Raw genomic sequence first — 26,314 nt, 5'->3', positions numbered from 1 at the left:
GAGAGATCAGTGCTCAACTAGATAGCAGTTCTCCTAGCTGATTGGTACTCTGTTAGTGGTTCATCCCAGAGAGGGAGGAGGGAGGATTAGTGAACAGCTTAGCTGCCGACTGGGTTAAACCACAACACTGCCAAAGCTGCTATAGACCAAAGCCAGCTTTTTTTGGTAGATGTCATTGTAGCCATCCCAGTATTTCTAAATCCTAATTTTATTCAGATTTGTTTTTATCCCTATGCTAGAGATCTGTTGTTTTAGTAGTTGATGTTCTAAACATCCCTGGATCTGTTAAACTGAGTTTGTTTTTTTCTCTCTTTAATAATCTGTTAGTCAGTCAAATTGCATGTTACTTGAACTGTGTAACACTTATGTTCAGTTGTATGCACAACAATTGACCTTTTCTTTTAAGATGCAGATGCTGAGTTTCTGTTGTACACTGTTTCATCATTTATCAAATGTATAAATGATAAAATTGTTTGAGTTTTAGGAATACATTCTTTGCTTACAAAGCAAAATATCACTGAAAAATGAGAGTCATCAGAAAACACGAAGACATTCAAGGCAACTTCATGGGTACATATTTCTGTTCCTTACTACTGACCAAACAATAGAAGAAAAAAACAAACAAAAAAAAAAAAGTGCTTTTTCTCAAGCACGCTAATTTGAATTAAGGGTTTGTTTTTTTCACAGAGGCAGTTTCCTACTGACACTGGCTCAGGCTACATTATGATTTACTTTTTCTTGTGAAGAAATGTGACATAAGTATGCCTCAAATATATGAGATTCAGACAGCAAAGACAGTTTCTTACAGGATTAGAGTAGAGAGGAAGGAAATAAATTCAGTGTATTCAGTCACCTCATCATGAAATACCCTATCCATGGCTTAAATATACAGCACTGACTGGTCAGAAGTCAGTTTTGTATTAAAAAGTAGATTCTTTCAGCTCATTTCAAGTGCTTTTTATAGGAGGTGTAGAAGAAATGTGAGAAAGAATTGTCCAATTATAGAAGAATCACAGAATCACAGTATCATTTAGGTTGGAAAAGACATCTGTTTTTTCATCATGGTGGCCTTCTTGGACACCTGAGCATCCTGCTGGCTCATATTCAGTCAGCTGTCTACCAATATCCCCCGGTCCCTTTCCACCAGGCAGCTTTCCAGACACTCTTCCCTCAGCCTGTAGCATTGCATGGAGTTGTTGTGCTCCAAGTGCAGGGCCTGGCACTTGGCCTTGTTGAACTTCATACAGTTGGCCTCAGCCTATCCATCCAGCCTATCCAGATCTCCCTGCAGAGCCCTCCTACCTTCAAACAGATCAACACTTGTGTCTTACTGCCCTGGATATCCTCGTCCAGATTACTAATATAAAGAGAACTGTCCCCAGTACTGAGCCCTGGGGGACACCACTAGTGACCAGCCTCCAACTGGATTAAATTCCATTCACCACAACTTTGGGCCTGACCACCCAGCTAGTTTTTATGCAGTGAAGCATACATTCATCCAAGCTATGAGCAGTCCATTTCTCCAGAAGAATGCTGTGGGAAACAGAGTCAAAAGTTTTACTAAAGTCTAGATAGGCAACATCCACAGCCCTTCCTTCATCCACTAAGTGCATCATCTTGTCATAGAAAGCGATCAAGTTCATCAAGCAGGACCTGCCTTTCATAAACCCATGCTGACTGGGCCTGATCACTTGGTTGTCTTGTATGTGCCACATGATGGCACTCAAGATCATCTACTAGATAACCTTCCCAGGCACTGAAGATGAGAGGAGACAAGACTGGGTGGATCAAAGGAGAAGAGTAAGTTGTTTTTTGCTTGTTTTATTTAGAGAGCATCAGTGCAAACTATTCAATTAAAACAACTTTGACTAATTAGATATTTCCAAAAATCCTCTTTGACTAAAAGTGTCTTTTCCTTCATTCTTTTGTCAAAAAGGACATCTATGCATTCTGATTCCTTTAAATAACTCTTCATGCTCTATTTTCATCATCGAATACACTCTTAGAGAAGTACTTTTAGAATACTTTTAGAGTAGCTTATTTTTCAAATTATCAGTTTAGATAAAAGGCAGACAGCAATAAAATTAAGTCCACAATTAACATGAGAAAATGGAAATACTACGCTGATGTAAAATGACAGTAGTGTTCTTTTGATTGCTTTATGAAAGAAAACAAATCTGTATTATCTGCACACAGAAAGTAGGAAATCATTTAAAGTCTCTAATATCATATTAAGCAGGAAGGAATTTTAAATGATTAGCTTAATTTGTACACTTTTTAAAAGGATAAAGTAAATGACTAATGTAGAAATGGGTAAAGCATAAGGTTAGAAGCATGGTTGCCATCTAAACTGCCATCTGAATTCACAGAGTCTTTCATCTAGTGTGACTTAGAATTAGAGTAAGGAAGCCAAGATCTAACATTGCTTCAGTCAGTAAAAAGGCATTTATTTTGGCTCTTGATCCCAAATTTATTCTGTAACTCTCTGAAAACTTCTTTCCTTATTAGAAAACAAAGAAGGAAAGAAGGAAATAGCTATTGAAACAGCTTCAGGGCAGCTGCCTAGAATTTTTCATGGTAATTAGTTCTGTTCATAGACTTAAAAAATATAAACAAGTTTCATTAAATACAGATGAATGACATTTTCTACATTCATAAAACTATACATCAGCATTTGTATGAGGTCATGAAAGCATATAGTCCTCATCTTAATTAACCATGGTAGTTTAAAGTCTAAAAAGCAGTGGTAGGGGGGAATCTATTGTTAATTAATCCATTATATTTTTGTCTATTGCACTAATATGATGCATATAGGCTTTGAAATATGTAATCCTAATGCCAGTTTCTGTAGTTATGAAAAAAGGCCTATGCTAACAACAAAGTTCATTTTATGTCTTGTATTCTAGTTCACTTTCTATCTTCTCAGTTTAAGGGATGTAGCCTGAGGCCACAGTCATGTTAGTGAGCTACATGTAATATTGGCGATAAGCCAAGTATCAGATTCTCGCAGGAACTAACTCCAAAATAATAATGAAAAAGACCCTGTATACATACATGCTACACACTGGAATGGTAAGTCTACCTCGTGAGTCTCATGCTGTAACTTTCGTACGATCTTCAGCAGATAACTAAAACTTTATGCAAAAGTTCATATAGGGGGCAACCCTGGTTACATGTGTAGACTAGGGGATGAGACGCTGGAGAGTAGACCCACAGAAAGGGAGATGGACGTGAGCCAGCAGTGTGCCTTGGTGGCCAGGAGGGATAACCGTATCCTGGGGTGCATCAAGAATGGCATTGCTAGTCAGTCAAGGGAAGTGATTGTTCCACTCTTCTCTGTGCTGGCGTGGTCTTACCTTGAGTACTATGTGCACGCTGGGTGCCACAGTACAAGAAAGACACAAAGCTGTTAGAGAGTATCCAAAGGAGGGCAGCAAACATGGCAAAGGGTCTAGAAGGGAAGACATATAAGGAGCAGCTGAAGTCACGTCTACAGCTTCCTCACAAGGGAGAGTGGAGATGCAGGTGCTGAGCTCTTCTCTCTGGTGACCAGAGATATGACCCAAGGGACTGACTTGAAGCTACAACAGGGCAGGTTCAAACTGGATATCAGGTAAAGGTTCTTCACTGAGAGGGTGGTTGAGCACTGGAACAGGCTCCCCAGGGCAGTGGTCATTACACCAAGCCTGACAGAGCTGAAGAAGTGCTTGGACAAGCTCTCAGACACATGGTCTGACTTTTCTGGTGGTCCTTTGGGAACCCAGGAGTTAGACCTGATGATACTTGTGGGTCCCTTCCAACTTGGATTCTATGATAGGGTTTATCAAGACATACATAAAAGCAATTGTCTACTTACCTACAAGAAATATTTCTGATTGTACTTCAGTCAAGAGAATGATTCTGTATCAGCCATGTCAATCTCAGTCTGAGCCTTGGCTGATTGCAAGAAGCTGTGCATGTATCATAACGAGACCTGCTGCTAAATGGCTACTTCTCAGTGGAGAATGAAGTGCTATGCTCATAGACATTTTTACTTCAGCAAACTTAATCATCAGTGAAATTATATGTATTTTTTTGTATCTAGAAAAGCATTTTGGTGGGCAGGACCTATCAGACTGCAAGCTTCCCATCTTCAAAGGACAGAAAGATGCTTAGCAGGTATCCTGAGAGGAAATTGAAAATGAGTTAGCTCTGTGCTGTGGTAACAGCACATCACTGCTTTTGAATTGCAGAACCAAGTTCAAAGAAACAAACTGCTCTCCCCAACTACTGCAAGGCAGATGCACAACCTTAGGAGATACTTTCACACTATTCATAAAATAATAATAATAATAGTCATAATAAAGGAACAAAAGCACTGAGAACTCCAACACTAAATACATTTTGAGTGAAACTGGATATGCCTTGACTATGTCACACACCATACTAATGCAGAGATCTCCAACATGGCACAAACTAGGTGTGTTCATATCAGTGTGGCACTAAGCATAAATAAATCCGTTACAGCTAAGTTACTCTTAAGTTCTGATTTGTATATTTTGTGGGCATATCTTCTCACAGGCATCACCAGCTCAGGCATCTCAACCACAAGCCTGTACTTGTACCAACACTTCTTTTAGTTTGGCTAACCTGTAGCAAATGAAATGGAAATCCACAGGATTTGTTTATAATAATAATAATAATAATAATAATAATAATAATAATAATAATAATAATAATAATAATAATAATAATAATAATAATAATAATGTAAAGTGAAATGTAGAAACAGTTAAACAAATAAAAAGGTATTGAAGAGAAAGAAAATCAGTGAGACATAACTGAACATGGACAGACTTTCAAAGGAAGCGATGGAAGCATGTAGCTGACAAAGCACTCCAATACTACATGGAGAATATTTCAATATTGGCATTCGATTTGAAAAGATGACCAGGCAGGTCTGATTTCTCACTCTTCTAATTTCCCTCAAGGTTCTGACCTCTCCCTAATGTGTATTAAGAGAACATTTCAAAGATCAGTGCTCTGCATGATTTCCAGAAGCAATTTGTGCCAATGGAAAGTGAGATATACAGCATCCGAATGAGGAAGCTTGATCAAAATTCCAGCCTCGTGGTTTGTTCTGAATTCTTGCTGCACTCCTTTCAGATCTGGAAAGTTACAGATTGACATATCTCTGGATTTTTTATGTTGTGATACTTTTCTCCTAGGATCTGTGCCCTACTGGTTCTGGGAAACTTGTGACCTCTGCATTTTTAATTAGAACTTGTAACTTTTTCCATAGCAACATATTTTGATGTCGCAAATACAGAATCTGTCAAATCAAATGACTTCCAAGTGCAAAGCTAAGTACTTCTGGTCAAATGAAGTCCAAGTATATAAAAACACTGAGATGCAAGCAAAACTGAAAATACACAGCAAAGCAAGGATGGAAGTCTTGGCCTTGGTTAATTCATAACTTTGATCTTAGTGATTAATAAATCAATACAAATACGAAAGAATTACATTGCATGCTGAAGTAGTTTAGATGAAGAATTCTTAATACTAATTTCCTTGAAGATGAGAACAGATAAAATCCATCTGTCTGATTGGTGTGCCAGTACTCACATGATACAAAGGAACAACTATTTCCAGGAAATATTATAGCTATGGAAAAACTTTGTTCACATGTTGAACTGTATAAGCAGGCAGGGAAAGAAAAAGAAATCCTTTGAAACAAAATCTGAACTTAGATTTTAGCAGACCCACAATATTATGAGGAATAGCGTGATTCCATATGATGGGTTAAGAAAAACAGCATAACATAACATTTAAATATGTATTTTTTCAAAAACATTTCCTTATGATGTATGTGCCCAAAATATTTCTTGCAAATCTCAGGAAGAAAAACTAGATTTTTTTGTCATTCAGTTACATTATCTGTATGTTATTATAATACATTCACTGTTTCTTGATTATAGACACTTAATGGTATCACTGTTCCTGAGAGCGGTATAGGCTTTTTTACATATTTCAATGTCAGTAGAGGCTTGCACAGAACATTGCCACTTGTCACTTTTTCCTTTCACTTACCAAGAAGGAAACTACCAACATTCCTCTCTAACATGAAAAAAATATAGACAATAATAATATCATTTTCTGATGAACCAGACTTGTGCTCACTCCCACCATAGTGAGTTACTTGTCTTTCCTTTTCATACATTAAGCTAAGACTAAGCATAGACAAGGAAAGCATCTTTTACTGTCATTACCATTACTGCACATGATAATAACCATTATGTAATGGCACCCATAAGTAACTGTCAGGCCAGCAGACAAGAGATATGAGTATGATCATCATTTAAAAAATAATAATAATAATAATATATACATGTATTGTATAGAATGAACCCCTTCAGGAAGAGAAGAGAAGCACCAATGTGCGAAGTTGTTTTTTTTTTTCTGGGTAGCATTAAACAAATGACTACTATCCCTTTGTCTTTACCATCTGTTTCTACTTTTCACAAAAAACACTGGAAAATAAAGCTAAATGTGGTGTGTTTTAACCTTGCATTGCAAATAAGGCCTTCCTGGGGTTCCCGGATCCCTCATCATTGCAGATGCCCTCCCTGAGTGTGCATAGGGGAGTGCAGCACGAAAACATGAGAATTTTCTATTTCCTAGCAGAAATCTGATGTTTTCCCTCATCTATCTCTGATTTAAAAGAAAACTGAAAAAGTTCAACATTCCAGAAAATGTATTTTGTTAGCCTGAAAGACTATCTGAACTGAGTATTCAAATTGATGACAATACTTACAAAATTTAGATTTTCTGCTTTAAAATGAAATGCTTTGTTTATATTAATTTCTAAAATTGTCAGAATATTTTTTCAAATTATGTGTTTAATCTTCCCGATTTAATAAAAAAAATATGTTGCCATGAAAACTTCGATTTCCAAGATAAACATTTTAAATTTATTTACAAAACAAGACAACAGTAAATCTTTTGCTACATATAACACTTGCTTAAGTAATCTGGCAGCTAATTTGTTAGTATTATATACAAGAGATACAGAAAGAGCATCGCTTTACTTAAGAGTGTCTTAGAAATAACCACACTACTTTAAAGATAAATAGTAAAAAATGAATGTTTTGGAGTTTAGAGAAACAAAATTTCATGGATCTTGCCTTCCAAGTATAGACTGCTCAAGCTAATGCCTGTAGCAAAGAAGGTGTCTAGTGTCCAAGAAGCTTGGTGAGAGAAAACTGGCATTGCTTTTATAAAAAAATATTTAATTTCTATGTTTGCAGTTTTCCCAGATCTTTCCATAGATCTTGGCTGCCTCAAGGGTCCTAAGGATGCCACAATCTTAAACGGTCTTATAAATCTAGAGAGGGAAATGATCTGTCTCTTGTCTTCAGCAGAGAGACTTGAAGAATGTCTGTGGGGCTTTACCAGAGAGTTGCTGAAAAAAGAGCCAAGATCCAGTGGTCCCTGACCTTTCCCAGCCCTCCTCCACCAGCATCAGCCTGCAGCCTGCTCTTTAAAAGTTTCTGCTCACCCAGGGAGCAAAATTAGAAATCTTCTCTAGGGACAATCTTTCTTCCACCAAGCCACTCACCAGTGTCTTCCAATAATGTACAGAAACCAAAACCAAAAAAGAAAAAGTAAGTTAAAAAATATATGTCGCTCAGTAAGGATTTCCCACAGCAAAGCGTAAATGCCCAGACACGCCCACAGAGTCTAACACTACTTTATCAGCAGAGCCCTAGCCTTTAGTTTAGGCTTTCAGTGTTCAGTGTGCACTGTATTGGTGTAGAAAAAGTGCCAAACACTCTGCTGGTGATCCATGCATCTATAAATCATATGTGTAAGCATGTCTGAACTGCATAACATCAGCACTTAAAAAGTGTTGAGACCCTCTGATCTCCATGACAAGTAAAAACATTCATACAAATGTACATTAATGGAATACCTTCTCCAAAATTTTTGGTCTTATGACTGTTAAGTAAGACTTTTTGAAGGAAAGTTGTGTTAAAAAAGCTCTGTTAGTATAGTCTCATTTTTATCCTAAGTCACCACAGATCAGGGTAAATTTCATAAATGTGGAGAGATTTCAAATAAACTAAAAATCAGATTTTAAAAATAACTTGCTGTACTGCACTTATTTTTTGTTCAATTCACTGATTGTCATCAAATAGCCTTTTAAAATGAATCCTATGAAACAGTGCTCTTCCAATTTGTATTACACCTTGTAATTCCTGTCACAGGTTCTGATATTAGGCAAAATCAGAGGTTTAGAGAGATTTTGCACCACCTAGTGAGCAGCTGATGCCTGTGTCAGCAAGAGGGGATGCAGACACTAGGATGGAGCTCCAGGTACATTATTTTGATTGGGTAAAGTGCCCTCTCATCATGGAATTCACAGGAAGTTTGGAAACTGCTGCCCCAGAAACACAAGCATGTTAATGTTCATTCAGCAGCACAGTTCCCAGCATCTATACCATCAGCATCTCCTCTGTTTCCTTTAGAACTGCTTCCTGCTGGTGCTTTAACCGCAGAAGGGAAAAAACTGGTCTCAAAATGTCATAGAATGTTAGAATGACTCAGGTTGGAAAGGACCTTAAAGATCATCTAGTTCCTAACCACCTGCCATAGTCAGGGACACCACCCACTAGATCAGGTTGTTCAGGGCCTTATCTAACATGGTCCTGAACACCTTTTTTTTTTTTTTAATTTAAAACCACTTCCCCTTTTTCTGTTATTATCTGACCAAGCAAAGAGTTGCTCTCCATCTTTTTTGTAAGTCCCTTTTAGGTAAAATTAAGTAAAAGTCCCTTTTAGAAAACGTGCAATGTGGTCACCCTGGAGCCTCCTATTCTTTAGGCTCTGGCTCTCTCAGCCTTTCTTCATAGGAGAGGTGCTCCAGCCCTCCAATCAACTTTGTGGCCCTCCTCTGGACCCGCTCTAACAAATCCACATCCTTCTTGTGCTGGGGGCCCCAGACCTGGATGCAGCTCTCCAATTTGGGCCTCACAAAGACAGAGTATGATAAAGATACTAAACAGTACCTATCCCAGGACAGACCCTTAAGGGATACCACTCATCTCTGGCCTCCACTTGGACATTGAGGTACCACTCTCTGGGTGCAAACCTTCAAGCCAACTTCTTATCCACTGAATGGTCACACTAAAACAAAAAAAAACATCAAATCCATCTTTCTCCAATTTGGAGACCAGGATATCGTAAGGGACCATGTCAAAGGCCTTACAGAAATCCAGATAGATGACATTAGTCAGTCTTCCCACGTCAACTGATGCAGTCACTCCATCCTTTGCCACATCCATGTCCTATGAAAGTAAACCACAAGCCATAATGCAAATCTGCTTTGGGCTGGGATTGCATACAGATCACAGTGTTTTCCCTTAAATAATCACCAGAAATACAACAGGATGTTTAAAAAAAAAAAAAAAAAACTCTTACACTCTAACAAATCCTTGCACTACAGTAAGTATCCACTATTTTTCAGTACCCTTTTAATCGTTTTTGTTCTTACACTGCCAGTTATAGGTATCCCAGGTACCCAACTGTGCTCTGTTCACAACTTTCAGTGAACCTGGATTTTAAGTGAACCTGAATGTTATTAATGTGCCCTGTTTGTCCAGAAATCAATGTTAAAAAAAAACTCCTGTAAATAAGCAACACAAAAGCAGGATTTTCCTCCTCTACTCTACCCTTGGAGGAATAAGGCAAAAACTTGAATGCAAAGAAAATGCCCATTGTCAAATGTTTCATTCAATGTAAAAACTGCAAAATCCATATCTGGACTTCCTTTTGCAATAAATTCAAGTTTATACTGTGGCAAATAAACATATCAAATATTTAATCTCCATCCAACACAAACTGCCTTAAGTAGTGAATCACACCAAACATCTGTTTAGCTAAATATCTTGCTTTCTACAATAATTACTAAAGGATAACCATGGAAGTACATAATATTAGGACATACATATATTAAAGAGCTCCACAATCTTCTTTCACCCTCTAGAAACTTGCATTTTTGGAATTTCTTAGATTGGAAGACAGCATTGGTCCTCTCTGGATTTCTTTTCCAAGAATGGGATCATTATCCCTTGAACTAGTGCTAACTTTCCATACCCATGATATTCTGCAGCTAAGAGTTCACAGCTGAGCTGCCTGTCATGTGAAAAATAGTAATTTTCTCTTTACTCTAAGAGTGTCTTTTGTTGCCCCCTACTTTTCATGTTGTAGAAAGCGCACAAGGATTACCTTTGCAATGTGTCTCATGACTTACTACAATCCTGTCACATCTCTCCCTTTTTCTCCATTATTGTATTTCTTTTCACACTGAAGTGTTTAATTTTATTAAACTGCTTCTGCATTAAAAATAATTGCATACTCTCCATTATCTTTCTCAAGCTCTCTCAGTTCTCCTATCTTCCTTATGAAGCAGTAGAATGAGAACTACATATATATGCAGCAGCAACTTTATAGTGGTAAAAGAATTTGTTCTGAATTTTCAACAATCATCCTGCTTTTTTTGACCATTACTGAAAATTTAAAAACAAAAACCTTAAACTGTCTACAACTATTGTATTTTATTTTTCTGGTTTTAATTGTAAACTCAGAGCCAACTACTGAACATGTAAAACTAGGCAGGCTTGTGGTTTTGTTTGTTTGTTTGTTTCTAAACCCTGATGCATCATTTCACATTTCCTACATATAAGTTTATCTTCTATTCCATTTGTTGTAACCCAGACACATAATGGAACAGTTTTCCTGTAATTCTTCAGAGAGACTGAAGATAAGAGCCTACCATGAAAATGCCATCTCCTTGTTATTTTCCCACTCCCATCCACTTCTGAATGCTGATAAGCCTGGGTTCTAGACCCATGGAGGACTTTCTGGAAGATGACTATTTTATTATGCCTTGTTGCCTACTTTCTAAACCAGTAATCTTTATTTATAAGGACCTACACTCTCATATACCATCATAGCCTAGTCCTTTCAGTACTCAACTGTGCTTTCTGAAATACCTCATTATGATTTTGATATAACTTCAGAGTAGAAAAAATATAGTGTTTTTATTTGCTTTATTTTAAGTGCATTTCCCATTATCAGGCTTTAGGATTAACAGGATTTTGCATATTGACTGTTCAGCAATAACTATATGCCTTTTACTCCAAGCAAGCAAGGTAACAAGATAGTTTCTTTCCTGCTCTGTAGCTTCAGTGCTAAATGCTTCTATTGCAGGACAAACTCCATATACTGGAATCCCATAATTCAAGTGTGCAGGAGATAAGTGTAACTAGGGAGCGTTTAGTCAACCAAAAGTAGCTGAAGTTATAATTTATATAGCTACATTACTTATAGAACTTTCATAATTAAATGCCTTAGCATTAGACTGACACATGCTACTGTACATAATTATAGTTTATATAGCAACATTAAATATTTATAGATATGTATTTATGAACTACCTGTCACCAGAGTAAGTTCAGTTCATGGAGACATCACACTAAGGACAAGAGAAATATTACTTGAAAGTTCCCTGAAACAAGAAGAAAAAACATGGTGTGGAGGTTAATTTCCTCTGTCCCTTACTACAACAAGTAGTTGATTTCCAGCTTGTAGTCAGGGAGACTAAGATAACTAATTTTACAGATGATTCATAAATATGTAGATTGCACAGTCTCTGAATTATGCTTTGTCAGTCAGTGGGAACTAATACTGTCTGCTCAGAGAAAGATAAATTCCTCCATAACATACAGCTGTGGTTAATACACCATGGCAGAAGGGGAAAGGGGAAGAGAAAGAGGAGGGGGAGAACATAGGTTCCATAGGCACCTACCATCGGACCAGGCTGCCCAAAGCCCCATCCAACCTAGTCTTGAACACTTCCAGGTATGGGGCATCCGCAGCTTCTCTGGGCAACCTGTTCCAATGCCTCACCATGCTCTGAGTGAAGAATTTCTTCCTTATATCTAATTTAAACCTACCCTCTTTTAGTTTAAATCCATTACGCCTTGTCCTATCACTACACCCCCTGACACAGAGTCCCTCCCAAGCTTTCCTGTAGGCCCCCTTCAGGTGTTGGAAGGTTGTCCAGGCTGAACAACCACAACTCTTTAAGCCTGTCTTCGTAGGAGATGTACTCCAGCCCTTTGATCAACTTTGTGGTCCTCCTCTGGACTTGTTCTAATAGGTCCATGTCTGCCCATCTTCTGCTGGGGGCATAAGATCTGAACGCAATAATCCAGGTGAGGTCTCACAAGAGCAGAGAACAGGGGGAGAAATGCCTTCTTTGCCCTGCTGGCCATGCTTCTTTTGATGCAGCCCAGGATATAATTGGCTTTCTGGGCTGCAAGTGCACCTTGCCAGCTCATGTTAAGCTCTCCATCAACCAACACCCCCAGGTCCTTCTCATCAGGGCTGCTTCCAATCCATTCTACGTCCATTCTGTATTTGTGCTTGGGATTGCCCCAGCACAGGTGCAGGACCTTGCACTTGGCCTTGTTGAACTTCATGAGGTTCGTGCAGACCCATCTCTCAAGTCTGTCCAGGTGCCTCTGGATGGCATGCTCTAACATGTTGACTGTACCACACAGCTTGGTGTCATCAGCAAACTTGCTGAGGATGCACTCCGTTTCACTGTCCATGTCACTGACAAAGTTGTTAAATTGTGCTGGTTCCAATACTGACCCCCCTGAACCACTTGTTATTGATCTCCACCTGGACACTGAGCTGTTGACCGCAACTCTTTGAATGTGACCACCCAGCCAATTCCTTACCCACTGAGTGGTCCATCCATCAAATCCATGTCTCTCCAATTTAGACATAAGGATATCATGAGAGATAGTGACAAATGCTTTGCACAAATCTCTCCAGACAATTTTAAATCAATGATTTAAGCACCTAAGTTTTGTGTGGTTCTTCATCTCAACTGTGGAATTCAGAACCATTTGCTAAGAGTAAATGTACTGCAACACATGGGGAACTGCAGCATACTGCATTTATGTCCTGTACTGTCTCAGTTTCTCTTATACCTGTCCAGTAAGAAGGGTCAAGCTGAATTTCTTTTCTGTATATGCATAGTAACCCACATCTCCCATCTTCTGGAAGTCTTCTCACTGCCAAACTGATAAGAGACGTGGCACTAATGCAAAGCAAAGCCCACACCATAGTTTATAAGGACATCTAACATACCGACCATTGTTAAGAATAATTGTTGCATCTCTAGAGACTTTACAATTAACTTTAACATTAACAATAAAAGATTGAGATTACAGCTGATGGTAGTGCAGTCGATGCACAGAATTTTATCCACATTACTGTTTTAATATTAAGCATCCAAAATTTGCACTCTGATTTTCCTGAACTTTGAATCTGGCTCTCAAGTACAGTCTTTTGAATATGAAAGACCATATTAAAATGACACATATTTGGGCTGTATGGGAGGTGAAATTTTTGGCAGCATTAAATTTTTAAAGAACTTCTTTATGTCTAAAATTCCTTACTATTTATTTGGTAGTTGTGTATCCATATCCTCTGGGAGTCTCGGTCTGAGAACTTTCTGCCGTGGTTTTGTTTGGTATTTGAATTAGAATTTTCCTTTTTTGTGTCATTCAGTCATTCCTCCCACACATACACACAATTGAAGTTTGTGTTTCTTTCCCTGTCTGAAGAATCTTTTATCAGACAGTAATCCCCTGAGCCTACAGACTAACCTTCCTTGCATATTTGAAGCCTAAAATTTGAAATCAATTAAATGAGCAAGAAAGGTGAAACTATGACACTATTTGAAAATAAACTTCATAGAGGTGGATTAGCTGCCAATGTTTCAAGAGCTATATGGAATTTGTTTTCATCTCATAGTGGCAGTTAGTGAATCTTACCTTTCTTTTCAGAGGAGTGACTGTGGGAAATTATTTGCTAATGCTATATGACTTTAAGGTCCCCTTCCAACATAAACCATTCTATGATTCTAAGGGCAAAATATACCATTCTATCAAAAGTTGAACCTGATGATCTGCTACAATGCAGTTTAGTTTTGTAGAAGGAAAATCACCATTCATAAGGATATTAACTACTCAGAAATGCCACTCTGTAGTTTGCTTTTTCTTGCCTGTATGGACGAGAGCATAGTGTAAACAGAGACAATCATCCATTGTGTTGTGTTTTTTTTTTAAGTGGAAGGCACTGCAGAGTTCCTTTAATTAATCACTGTATGCAAATAAGAAGCATAACTTCAGAGTTGCTGTGTCTGGAAGGCTGCAGACCACAGAACAGTTTGACACACAGAAGAAAAAAAAAAAAAAAAAAAAAGATCCTATCCTTAACTTATGTAATTGCTACACATTTTACACTACTTCCTGTCCTTTTAGATATTTCAAGAGACTGCTGAATATTGTGAAATGTGATTGCAATTGTAAATAAAATAATAAATATTTTTTTCCTTCAAAACGTTGTCCTAAACACCTATGTAACAGATGCTGATGCTTTGCCATAAGGTTAAAATAGATGGATTCAGCATCTGTTACCGAGCCACCATGGCAGAGATTAGAACATCGTGTTTGTGTTTAGATTATCTGATATAAACACATCTGGGTGATTGTCCTGGGATTGATTTGTTGAAGTCTGACATTTGTGTGCTGTCACCTTATTATTATCTGGTCCTCACAGGGTTTGTTGGCAATTCCATAACTACCTCCCCCATACAGCTAAAGGAAGGGAAATAAGAAAATTGAAAGGTCAGACTTCTTAAGTCATCATCACCGTGTGCTTAACATTTAAATCATAAAATTCATGAAATAACTAACCACAGGCACAAAAGATAAAGGACAGAAGCTCTTTTTCCGTTATGGTTCAAAACACCTTCTCACACAGATTCTGGCACTGATTCTTTTCCCAGCTGCACAAGATATACTTCCCATTCTCTTTCAAGATGCCAGAAACTTAGCCTCTAGCTAAAGTTTGCTAAGACAACTATTTTTGACTTCTCTTGATGAATCTGTTGCACCACATTCTAAACACTTGCTCTTTCCACCACAAGAAATGTTCACACAAAAATAGCAGCATGCTGAAGTGTATGTGGAGCACTGGAGATGCATAATACTATAAACTGGAGTTTATAGTATTATGTCTGCTAACTCATCTCTGAAGAATTCTCAACCATTCTTTACTAGAACACAGCTTTAGTTCACATATAATTAAATGCAAAGTGGTGATGAGGCAGAGGTACTCAGAGAACAAAATCTTCTTAAAACTAACAGGCCCAACTGTTGGTATTTCCTTTCTCATTATGTCCGTTTATGTCACTGTTGTCAGTGGGAGTGTGAAATATTAATAAGTACAAGTTATACTAACTTACTGGAGTTTGCCTTGTAGCGAATTAGGAGCTTACCTGCCTGTCATGAAGTCCAAAGACAGTCATGTTATTTATTCATGGAGGTAAAACTCTGCGCTGAAGTCTGAAAACTGTAATATTTTGTGTAGTCCTGCCTACATACAAAATATCTTCAGCTACCAAAATTCACTTAGTATCAGATCATTGAACAGGTGCTCAGTTTCATATGTTTTACATAGATCAAACAATCCACGATAGAATTAGAACCTTTCAACCAGTGTGTAAGTGACATTTTAATGTAAGCAGATAAAGCGTCCGGATCCTTTCATTTTGTTACTTGCATCCACAAAAATTGTAGCAGAGTATCATAGTCCTTTAATAGAGCAGGATGGGGTTGGAAAACTTGTGGTTATTTTAAATATATTTTAAATATGTAGGTTTTTATGGCATTTTTGATATGTAAGCCTCAGATTGTGGCAAATGATTGTATAGAATTAAAAAAACAAGTGGGGAGGGGAAGGAAGAGGAGGGGAAGGGAAGGGACAAGGTCAGACTTATAAAGGAAGTTAAACTCTAAGGAATAAGCAATGCTGCTTTGTGAAGACCCTCCAAAAAAAGAAATGACAAGATTCAGTGTTGTCAACATAGACTATGGAGACTGAATGACCTCTACGACTTTGACAAAAATTACAAAAAAGTGTATAAATCTGAACAAAACCCCCTACATAATGCAAAAACTTATCAGTGGTAGCTCAAAAAGACATCAAACATATAATAGGGTATTAAATGTAATATTATCCATGTGTCATCTTTAGGTCAACACCTACAGTTGCCTAGGGCAGGAGGGCAACAGAAGCTGAGGCTTATGTTCTAGGGACATGATTAAATTTAAATAAGAAGAAATACCTTGCTCTTGCTTTTTCATTACTTGGGAGCTAACATGAAGGTACTAATTTAGTTTGCAAACATTCTCACTGTAATACACTCAGTACTAAATTGAGAACCATTCTTGAAACCTCAGAGACAAGAAAATGAGCAGGAGTAAATAGTACCTCCCTTTTCTTATATAGGTTCATTGCAACTTTTTTGAAATATTGACAGTTAGGGAATATGGTGCAACCACTTACAAGGTGTCACCTGTTGTGAGCAAAAACTATGCAGAGTAACATATCAGTTTAAAAAGCTTCCTGTTCTACTGATTTACTCAGAGATGGTAGCTGGAAAGAATATGGTCTTCTGAAAGTGCCTGCTTTAGTGCACAGCCTCAGAAATGCATGCAGACAACTCTAATTACAATAATACAAACACACACGTCTAAATGTATAACTGAAAGCTTAGACAAATACGTCAGTTTAACACATCTCTATCTCAGTATAAAAGATTTATAAATACTGTAAAACTCTTAGAAGAAATTACCAGAGCCCCTCATTCCCAGTGGAACTGGAACGAGTCACACCTGACAACTCTCCCAAAGTAAAGTGTTGGAAGCTGTTTTTGCAGCAGGTGAAGGAAAATACAAGTTTAGGTGAGGAATCTGTCACAGATCTGACACTGCCTCCAGCAAGATAAAGGAAGGCATGAGACAACTTGTCTAAGAGTCTGGTTTCCCTCAGCAGGAGGGCAATGAAAGTGTTTTTAATGTCAGTTAAATCCATTCCTCACACTCAGTGAGCTACAACAGAAAAAGGCAAGGTCCAGCTTGGGGAATTGATGCATTTTGAGTGTGATGATGCCACAGTGAACATTTCACTTTAGTGTCAGCTTTGTAAAATTCAAAATCTGGGTATTTGTCTATGCTGTTTGCCTTCTCTAATAGTTTCCAGTGTGGCCTACTGACTTTAACAATCAACATAACCTGCTTCTTTCTGTAGACACTAATTATTACTTCTGCAGTTTTACAATGCAAAACAAAAACAAAATAAAACAAAGTAGCATATGAAGCCCACAAGAAGTGTAAGACTTAATGTAATGAATTGGTTTCTTCTCATTCAATACTGGTGAGGACAAAATGACTCCAGGAATGCATTTGGTCCTAAAGCTTCTATGTCACTGAAATCCTAATCTTTAAAAAAAAAAAAAAAAAAAAAAAAAAAAAAAAAAAAACACTGAAAAATGAACTTTGACTGTATAAACCTTTAAATAAAAATAGCATTTTTACTAATATATTCTTCCCAAGTGCCTACTTCTTCGTAGCATGTTTCCCATCCTAATACTGTATGTTTTTGCAGCTGGCAATTGACACTGCCAGTGAGCCTTTATGTTCAATGTTATTTAATATATTCCCATCAGAAAGTTATTTTTACTTTTCAGTTTCAGTATCTTCTTGTAGTGTCCTGCATATAATGTTCATGTTGTAATTTGCATTTTTTCCCATAGGATAAATAAATAAAGATTCAAACAACAATATTGAAAGAATTTAAGCTTATTTGCTGAGAGAAAAATAATATATAGAATGGAAAACTGCTTTACTCTACTGAAAGAAAAAAAAAAAAGAAACAATGAAACTTTATGTTCAAGTATCTAAACAGGAGATAACTGATACAACACCATCTCAATGAAACATCTGCATTTAATTTTATAGGTATGGTAAGATAACATGTTCAGTTATCACCATACATGGTAGGATGGAAACTCCTCAAAATATTGTCTCATCCGATAGAACAATCTCTTAAACAACTACAACTGGCCCTTCAAAACAGTCTATGTGGGTCTGTGTGCACATGCCATTTTTCCATGAATCTGACATTTCCTGGCCTAGCATTAGGTGCGGTGGCTAAACCCATGCCACCCTAAATTCCCTTAATGTTTCAGCAACAGGCTTGTAGGAAGTCACATTCTCCCTTTCCTGTGATGTCACAGCCACAGGGTGATGCACTGGGAACCTTCAGGCTCACATCTGAAGGGAACACCAGCCAGTTCTAGGGTTCAGGACCATTCTTTACGCCAGTGGCATTTAAGGCCAGTGGTCTCACAATCCTGTCTAGAATTTCACACATACTAGCCTCAAAACACCCAGCAAGATGGAATCAGACCCACCTGAGATTACAGCAGCAGCCTACAAATGGTTCTTTCATTTACTCTTCCACTATTCTTGTTTATGAAACTATAGTCAGCTTTTTGCCCATATTGCTCACAATAACGTGGGCTTATTTACTGTGTTTCAAGAGTAGACATCATTTACATACGTCTGCTCAGGTCGTATCTGCCATTGCTGCATTACAATAAGATATAAATTCAATTTCTGCTAACAACTAAGTAAATATACTCTCTCCCTTCCCCTTGACTGAGAAAAATTTTATTCACACACAAGCAGTATAAAATACTGTGACCCCTTTAAAACTCTTAAAGACAACACTTTCTGCTGAATTAGAAAAATAATCTTATGTGGCTACAGAAATAATGTTTGTGTTTTATCAATGTTGTTCCCGCCAAAGGCTGGATTATCTGTTTCACATCCATTTAAACACAGGAAGGTTATAACAGGTCAGACAGCAATCTGGACTTCATTGGCTGGGAAAACTGACCTCATAAATCTGATTTGATACATCTGTCCTTTCAGCTGTCTGCGTATATGCCAATGCATTCAGTTGGCCATGTGCCTGCTCAGTGGAAGATCAACTCCTGTGGCTACTGCACAGAGGATTTTCCAAGTCTTCCTCTCAGCTACAGAAGTAAATATATTTGAAAGTGCAGAAAGGAAGACATATTTATAGTTGCTTGTAGGTGCCTAAAAGAGACCTAGTCCTACGATGAACAATCGGGAAAACATTGAAACTATCTTGAGTAATATTGACTATGCCTGTTTTTGTAAACAGACATTGATGTTACTCTCATTACCATAATTTCTGAGTACACATGAGAGTCTACGGATGAAGTACATCACTATATAATGTTGCAACTTGCATTGTGTATACCTGTCAGTTTCCACCTGAGCAGTAAAAGATTGGTAACTATCACTTGAATACAGTTTAAAAAAAAATTAACTTTCAAAGAGACCAAGTGGAAAGTGGAAAGGAAGGACTGAAACTAACATTGTATAACTAGAAAACAGGTATTATGATGTAACAGTTATTAAAGGTATACAACTTGCTGAACTGCATTTTCAAGAGTGAAATGCCTCAGTGTGTTTATCACCAAAGACATGAAGTCTGTTGCTCTTCAGCAAAATTCGTACATATAACTATGAGTTTTTTGAAGGGGGTCCACAGCAATTCCTTTTTCCTGTGGTGTTATGACCATTCCATGTGTTAGGCCTATCCATAGAAGCTTACATTATTTATTTTCCATCAGTAATGAACCAACTTAAAATAATTAGTGATATAAGACAGAGAGAAAAGTACATTTTGCTTATTGTCTTTTCAAAATGAAGACTGTTAATCTATTTTAATAAAAGTCCCTATAAGAACAGGCAATTATTGTAACAGTTCATACTTGATCAAGCTTTCTTCTTTCTGTTGACTTCCACTAATCTCTAGGAGCCTTGATGAGAAACGTCAAAACTGCTGCTATTATACTTAACCTGGAAAAGTGACGCCAGATGATAGAGGTAGGAACAAATGATAAATATGGTGATTTCAGAACATTTCCTTCCTGCCTGAGATGTTCTTTTTCAATAGACACAGATGTAATTTCATGATTGATAAACACTTATTTTCCAAATGTCTGACTTTGTTGCTAGATGCATTTAGCAGCAGTAAGATATACAGCTATGAAGCCTGGCATCTGCACTGATTTATGTTTGTTACAGGCACCAGTGTTTCACTTCATAGTGGGAGAGCAGAGGATTAAAAAACAGATTAGCCTCCACACTATGGATGAATTGAGCGGTCCAGCTGCTTACAAGCAAAGTAAAGAATAGGCTCATGTTATTGATCCAATTTTCTGCTATGTGCTGAGAGCATGCAGCAGTTTGATCTGATTTTACGACTCCACTTCCAACATCCCTTCTAGTAGTGCATCATAAGATAAGAATATCATGGGAACAGCAGCTGATAGAATAATCCACCCATTGATTTCTTCTCCCTGTTTACTCCCAGTATTTTAATTGAATTTTGTGGTTCAGCATTTCAGGCTGTGCTTTCAGAGTCAACTGGAGTACAAAATAAAGCAATGGGAAAAATCAAATTCTTGAATTTTGTCCAAATGGTATTGGACAAAAATAGACTCAAAGATTCTCATTGCAAATTTGACTCTGGAATTAAGGTTGTGGGGTTCTGTTGTTGTTGTTTTGTTTTGTTTTTTGGTGGTGGTGGGTTTTGTTTTTTTTGTGCGTGTGTTTTTTATCTTTGGTGGTAGTGGTAGTGTTTTTTTGTTTTGTTTTGTTTTGTTTGTTGCTCTGGTTTGTGTTTTTCTTCTTTTCATGCAGCTCTTCCTTGCAGTAAGGGCAATGTGAAAAGGAGAATACTGGGAAAGAGAAATTTTCTTGTTCCCAGAAAGCAGGTTAAAATTTTAAGGGAGCTGGAGGTTTTGAAGAACTCACTCTTTGACACAGAAGTCACAGAAGAAACATACCAGAGTGGGATGAGTTGCTGTCAATCACCTCTTAAAAACTTTCTTTGGCTTGGTTTTCAGTCTCTCATCAAGGCACTATGCAATTGCTAATAATTGCTGGACATATAAAGGCATTACAATATATAACACTAAGAGAAAAAGAAACATTTAAAAATAGATATTAACAGTTCACTTCCACTCCAGCATTGGGAAGTCTTCACGTGTACTCTTTCCCCGTGCTTTATTTAAGCTTCAGTTAAGTAATAGTGTTTTCCACCACCTCGAGAACACAGTCCTGTATCATCCCTCCTGCTTTACCTGGAGAACGTCTTTAAGAATTCACAAGAGAATTCAGCTGAGATTTACAAATATCCTCACAGACGATATATGATAAATTCCATTCAAATTTCTCCCTACTCTCCAGTGTTCTATGCAAACTATAGGTAACTAATGCCCTTTCCTATTTAGAAATGCTGTAATAAAGATGCATATTCATTCCAAAATGACAGTGTGAGAACTGTGATATATACTTTTTCAAAAGTTCAAGCAGCTAAGGAAGTGAAAGGCCATTATGTAAACAGAAAATATACAATGTAAAGAAAAAGGAGCATACACAACTTTTCATGTTGACCACAAAGTTTGCACAATGACTTTGGGCTCACTAAACAGTTGCACTCATAAAATCAAGATTAAAGCTGAAGAATAAGGCACTCTTAATATTCCATGAGGTATCCTGGACCTCCAGCACTCCTTAGCACCGTACCTGTTGTTTAGAGGAAAAATATTAACCATATGTACAACAAAAGATTTGTAAGTTTGAGATCTGCTCTTAATATAGTAACAATTCTAATCCCTAGGTTAATTTCAGAGCAGAATGACTTTACCATCTGACAGCTAAGAATTCGGAATGATACAAATTTTGGAAGGGGTTATGGAATGACAAATGCAACACAAAATTGTATTTGAATGTTGTGAGGAAAACATTAAGAGGAAAATCTACCCTTCTTGCATAACGAGGAATATTTTTAAGACATGATGTGGTTCCGCATTTCAAAAGGACCACAGCATAGTAAGGCCAATGGTGCCAAGACACACAGAAGAACGGCAGGAACTCATGCAATTCCAAGCCTTCAACATTGCACATCTTGGCTATTCTTGCAGAAGCCACAGATAACACTACCCACAAGGCAGCTACACATCCATGTCTAGTCACCAGCAGAACAGTGTAGTCTATCAGGATACAAGAAATAAAATGAGGCAAGAGCCTTCAGCAGTATTGATTATCTGCACATTTTTCTAAATAGGAATCATAGCGTGGACAATCGAAACACCTTTTTATGTTAATGACTGCTCTAACCTTACCTTCTTTATTTTTGGAAGGGGGATATGACATGCTCGTTGGATGAGAAACAACATAGATACCCGAGGTTAGAACTGGTATCTGTATCTCCTTTTGGGGTCATCTGGTCCACATGGGGTTTATTCTGTCATTTGAAAGGAACCCACATGAGTTTCATACTCCAGGCTCAAGATGAGCTAGCCAAAACATGCATTTTCTACCTCTGTTTCCAGAACAATATTCTCATTGAAACACTGTGTAATTCATCAGACCTGAGGCAGTGCCAGCTAGCCTTCCAAAAAAACATCCTAAGCAATCACAGAGAAACAATTTAAATTTGTTTTCTAAGTGTGTTTGTAGGCCCTGTTGTTTTTATGGTTTACTGTCAGAAGAGCAAAAAGGCTTTCTCAAGGAATGCCGTTCCTGCACACTCCCCAGCTTGGCACCAACCACCCTCCAGTTTGTAACCATCCTTTTTTTTTTTCATACGTAACCTAGCTCCATCCAGAAAGTAACAAGACAGGTCCAGGAATGCCTCATTACTTAGTATCACACCCAGGGAAAAAGCACAAGGAGCACATTAAAAACATGGGCAAAGACTGCTGTGATTGTCAGTCAGGGTGGAGACTTACCACAAAGTATATCTGTTAATTTTCTTGGTATAGTATCAATATAATCTATATCTTTGCAGCTTTTTACTGTCTTCCCATTCCTCTTTTCAATGAGCAAAACATAAAACAAAATCCATCTCTTCATGGTCATTTAGGACCTATCCTTATGCGGACTACTAGCTCTCAGCTGTCCTCATGAAGAATACCAACAGACACTTGTTTATCATTGATTGTGATGCAGTGTTCACCTCTGTGCAGTACAAACAAGAAGTTCTCTTCTCTTTCCCATGCTGTTCCATTTGCAGAGGAAGAGCATGGCAGCTAGTTCAGCACCCTGCTTCAGATCACTCCTTGTCTCAGTACTTACAAATGAAAAGATGATGTATTGTGCCAAGTGTATATCTTATTTTGCAGACCAGTAGTTTTTCTTATAATCACTAGGTATTACATGCATTCTCCTAATTGTTTCCAGTCTCTTTCTTCAGACAAAGAGAATTTCCATGTCAGAGCTTTGCCCAAAAGCATTTTCTCCCTCATGTCTTTGAACTAGAGACCATTAAGCAAAGGTTCAATTAGTCAAAGATAGTCTCTTCTGGCACATATGTGTAAAGATATGTAAGTTATATCAGTCCCCCACAATTTTATATGGTTTGGGTTGATAGAAGCTTTGCTTCAGACAGGTATCAAATACTGAACCACAATCACTATGGAAGAGAGGAGTACTATTCCTGTCTTAGAGAAAATAAGAACCCTCTATGCTAGGGCAACAACCCTTGTAAAAAGGCTTGTGGGCATGTCCTATGAGGAGAGGCTGAGGACATCTGTGTTGTCTAGTCTGGAAAAAAGCAGGCTGAAAGGCGACCCCATTAATCTCTACAACTTCTTGGGCAGGGGAAATGGAGAGGGAGGTGTTGGTCTCTTCTCCCTGGTAACCGATGACAGGACTCATGGGAATGTCACAAAGCTCAGCCAAAGGAGGACCAAACTGAACATTAGGAAAATATTTATTTATTGTGAGGGTGGTCAAACACTGGAGCAGGCTTCTTAGAGCAGTGGTTGACGGTCCACGCCTGTCAGTATACAAGAGGCATGTGGACAATCCCCTCAATAATGCTTTAACTTTTGGTTAGCTCTGAAGAGGTCGGGCAGTTGGACTTGATGATCTTTGAAGGTCCCTTCCAACTAAACTATGCTATGCTATGTTATGCTATGCTATGCTATTCTGTTCTGTTGTGTCCTGTCCTGTCCTGGCTGTACCACAGATAATTTTCAGACTTCTGAAGTAGCATATACTTAAAAAAAAAAAAAAAAAAAAAAAATCATAAAAGATGCAAGTAGAATTCTTTAATAAATTCTTTAATAAATACTTGACAGAAGGCTAACATTATGTGATTTTTAAAGGAATTTCAGTAAGTGACTAGGAGCTCACTGCAACACTTATAATGTGTATACTACAAGACTATGCAGATTAAGTCCAATTTCTTGTTTGCTATTTATCCCCTGTGACACAATTAATTAATTGATTCCAGGTATAAAATACTGTGCAAATCTCACAGTGGTAATATAACCACATCATCTGAAGTCTCCTATTCTTCAACAGTTCATAGAATACGGGTAGATTTTTTTGCTGAGCACTACATAACTGCATTATATAAAGCTGCTGCTAGCAATATCAAAACATATTAAAAGTTTAACTAAGACAATGTGTTTGAGAAGAATTTGCTTTCTTTGGAGCTGGAATGTCCCCATAAAAAGGCATGATCTGTACTAGACTGAGCTGTCCAATGATCTGCAAACACTGAACACTGTGTCCTGGAGTAAACTCTGCTTTCTTCTAACCCAAATTGGTTTGGATTCCTCCAGTGCATGCAAACAGCATTTTCAAATAACGCTAATGCTATGCGTCTTAAACCTGCATTTTGATTTGTACAGTTGACTTTCACAGATGTCCTTTCAGTTTATAGTACTGCAAGTCTACTGACAGTACCACAGGGCCTCTTAATGAGGGGAGGGTAAGTGTGTGAAAGTGTCCCTGAAAAGCATAGCCAATCCTGATTTCAAGACAAAATCCATTATTGTGATTTGTCAAAAAAGTGGTAGTTTGTTTGTTTGTTTGTTTTTCCCCAGATTCTCTCTCTTCCTGCTAGTCCTTGGAAAGTAAAATTACTCATGCAGATCTGTGCAGCACAAAAATATAATTAGACCAATACATACTTTTAACTTCTCCCTCTGCCAACACAGACTCATGTGGCTACTAGACTCTTTCTGAATATTTTGCTTCTTTTGAGTGCCTCTCTCCCTCTCTCACCTGCACTCTCACCTCTACTTCACCTCATCCCTTGCAGTGTCCCACATCCTTTCTACCACTGTTTCTGTTTTTCCTTAAAGCTTTGCATTCCCTAATCTTTCTCACCTATCTTTCTTGTTAATACTTGCAGTCCCACATTAGAGAACAATGCAAGAAAGTGCAGGACACATAAAAGGGTATCAGTTGAGAGCTTCAACTGACTGCTTATGAAGACAGAGAGATTTTAATTTTGCAGAATCTGAGATTTACCTGGCAATACAGTGGATAAAATCACAGTGAAGACAACATTTGTATTACTGAACGGAAAACACTGTGCTTGAGTTTTACGATCCTCCTAGAAGTTGACTCCATGCCTGGTTTTCCTCATAGTAAAACTGAAAAGCTGCGCCTTCATTCAGTTTCTTGCACAGAGAACTATGCCTTTCACTGCAGAACAACTTAACATACATAAGCACTTCCAGACTGCCTCAGTCCAAAGGTACTTCTGGCCTGGAGTTCTGTCTCCAACACTGAACAGAAGATGATGTGTAGAAAACAAGTGCAAGAAACAGAGTAAGTGAAGAGCAATTAATTCTTTGATATACCCTCCCAGTTTACTGCCTTTTTTAGTAGTAAAGACAAATTGTAACATTGGCAAGGAGTCACAGCTTTTTACACTTTCACCATTTCTATTGTTTGTCACACAATACAGAGCTCAGGTCCTGGAAGACAAATATAATATGAAATGCTTCTACATTGTTGCTCTAAATGCATTTAGTTGCTTTAATTTCAGCTTCTCTCCAAAGACTCTTTAAGATTTCTCAGTAAGGACAAGAAGCTACCAGACACAGAAATGGTGCAGAGCAAGTCCATCCTTTTAGTATGCTGGTGTCAGGACACCTACAGTCCTCAGGCCCTCTTACAATCCTAAGTATAATTGTTAACTTTACCAATTATTTTTTTTTACTTCAACTCCACAGCTTGATTATGTTTTTCTAGTTGATACTTCAGTTTCTTCTGTTGGGGCATAAATATTCTCTTAAAAATTTCAGTGAAATCGGTGCCCCTGAGAAAGAAGTTTTAGACAGAGAGTTTGTAGGAAAATAGGTGGTCCAGGCAAGCTGTACCTCTTGAGACCATATCCAGAAAACTGAGCTTTTAAAGATATTTAATGAAATGCCTAATTTTACACTGAAAAAATAAATACATGTATACCAGCAACTGAAATGAAGAAGTTTGTGCCA

General features: G+C 37.7%; 1 long non-coding RNA gene across 9 annotated transcripts in view; it reads right to left on the bottom strand.

Moving 5' to 3' along the window:
* LOC137844098 (uncharacterized) overlaps positions 1 to 26,314 on the bottom strand; it is a 118,959-nt gene that overhangs the window by 5,763 nt on the left and 86,882 nt on the right. For 6 of the 9 annotated variants that reach the window (XR_011089821.1, XR_011089822.1, XR_011089825.1 and 3 more), the window contains 3 exons: positions 11,478 to 11,548; positions 9,248 to 9,326; positions 9,048 to 9,165 (listed from right to left, as the gene is read on the bottom strand). The exons of 2 other annotated variants lie outside the window; for them this stretch is intronic. This is a non-coding gene — a long non-coding RNA (uncharacterized lncRNA). The remainder of the gene's footprint in view (positions 1 to 9,047; positions 9,166 to 9,247; positions 9,327 to 11,477; positions 11,549 to 26,314) is intronic. One more of the 9 variants, XR_011089823.1, reaches the window with a different exon arrangement.

The sequence above is a fragment of the Anas acuta genome, chromosome 24, assembly GCF_963932015.1.
Source record: "Anas acuta chromosome 24, bAnaAcu1.1, whole genome shotgun sequence".
Lineage (NCBI taxonomy): Eukaryota > Metazoa > Chordata > Aves > Anseriformes > Anatidae > Anas > Anas acuta.
The sequence above is the reverse complement of the archived record's forward strand: the minus strand, read 5'-3'. Positions and strand labels throughout refer to the sequence as shown.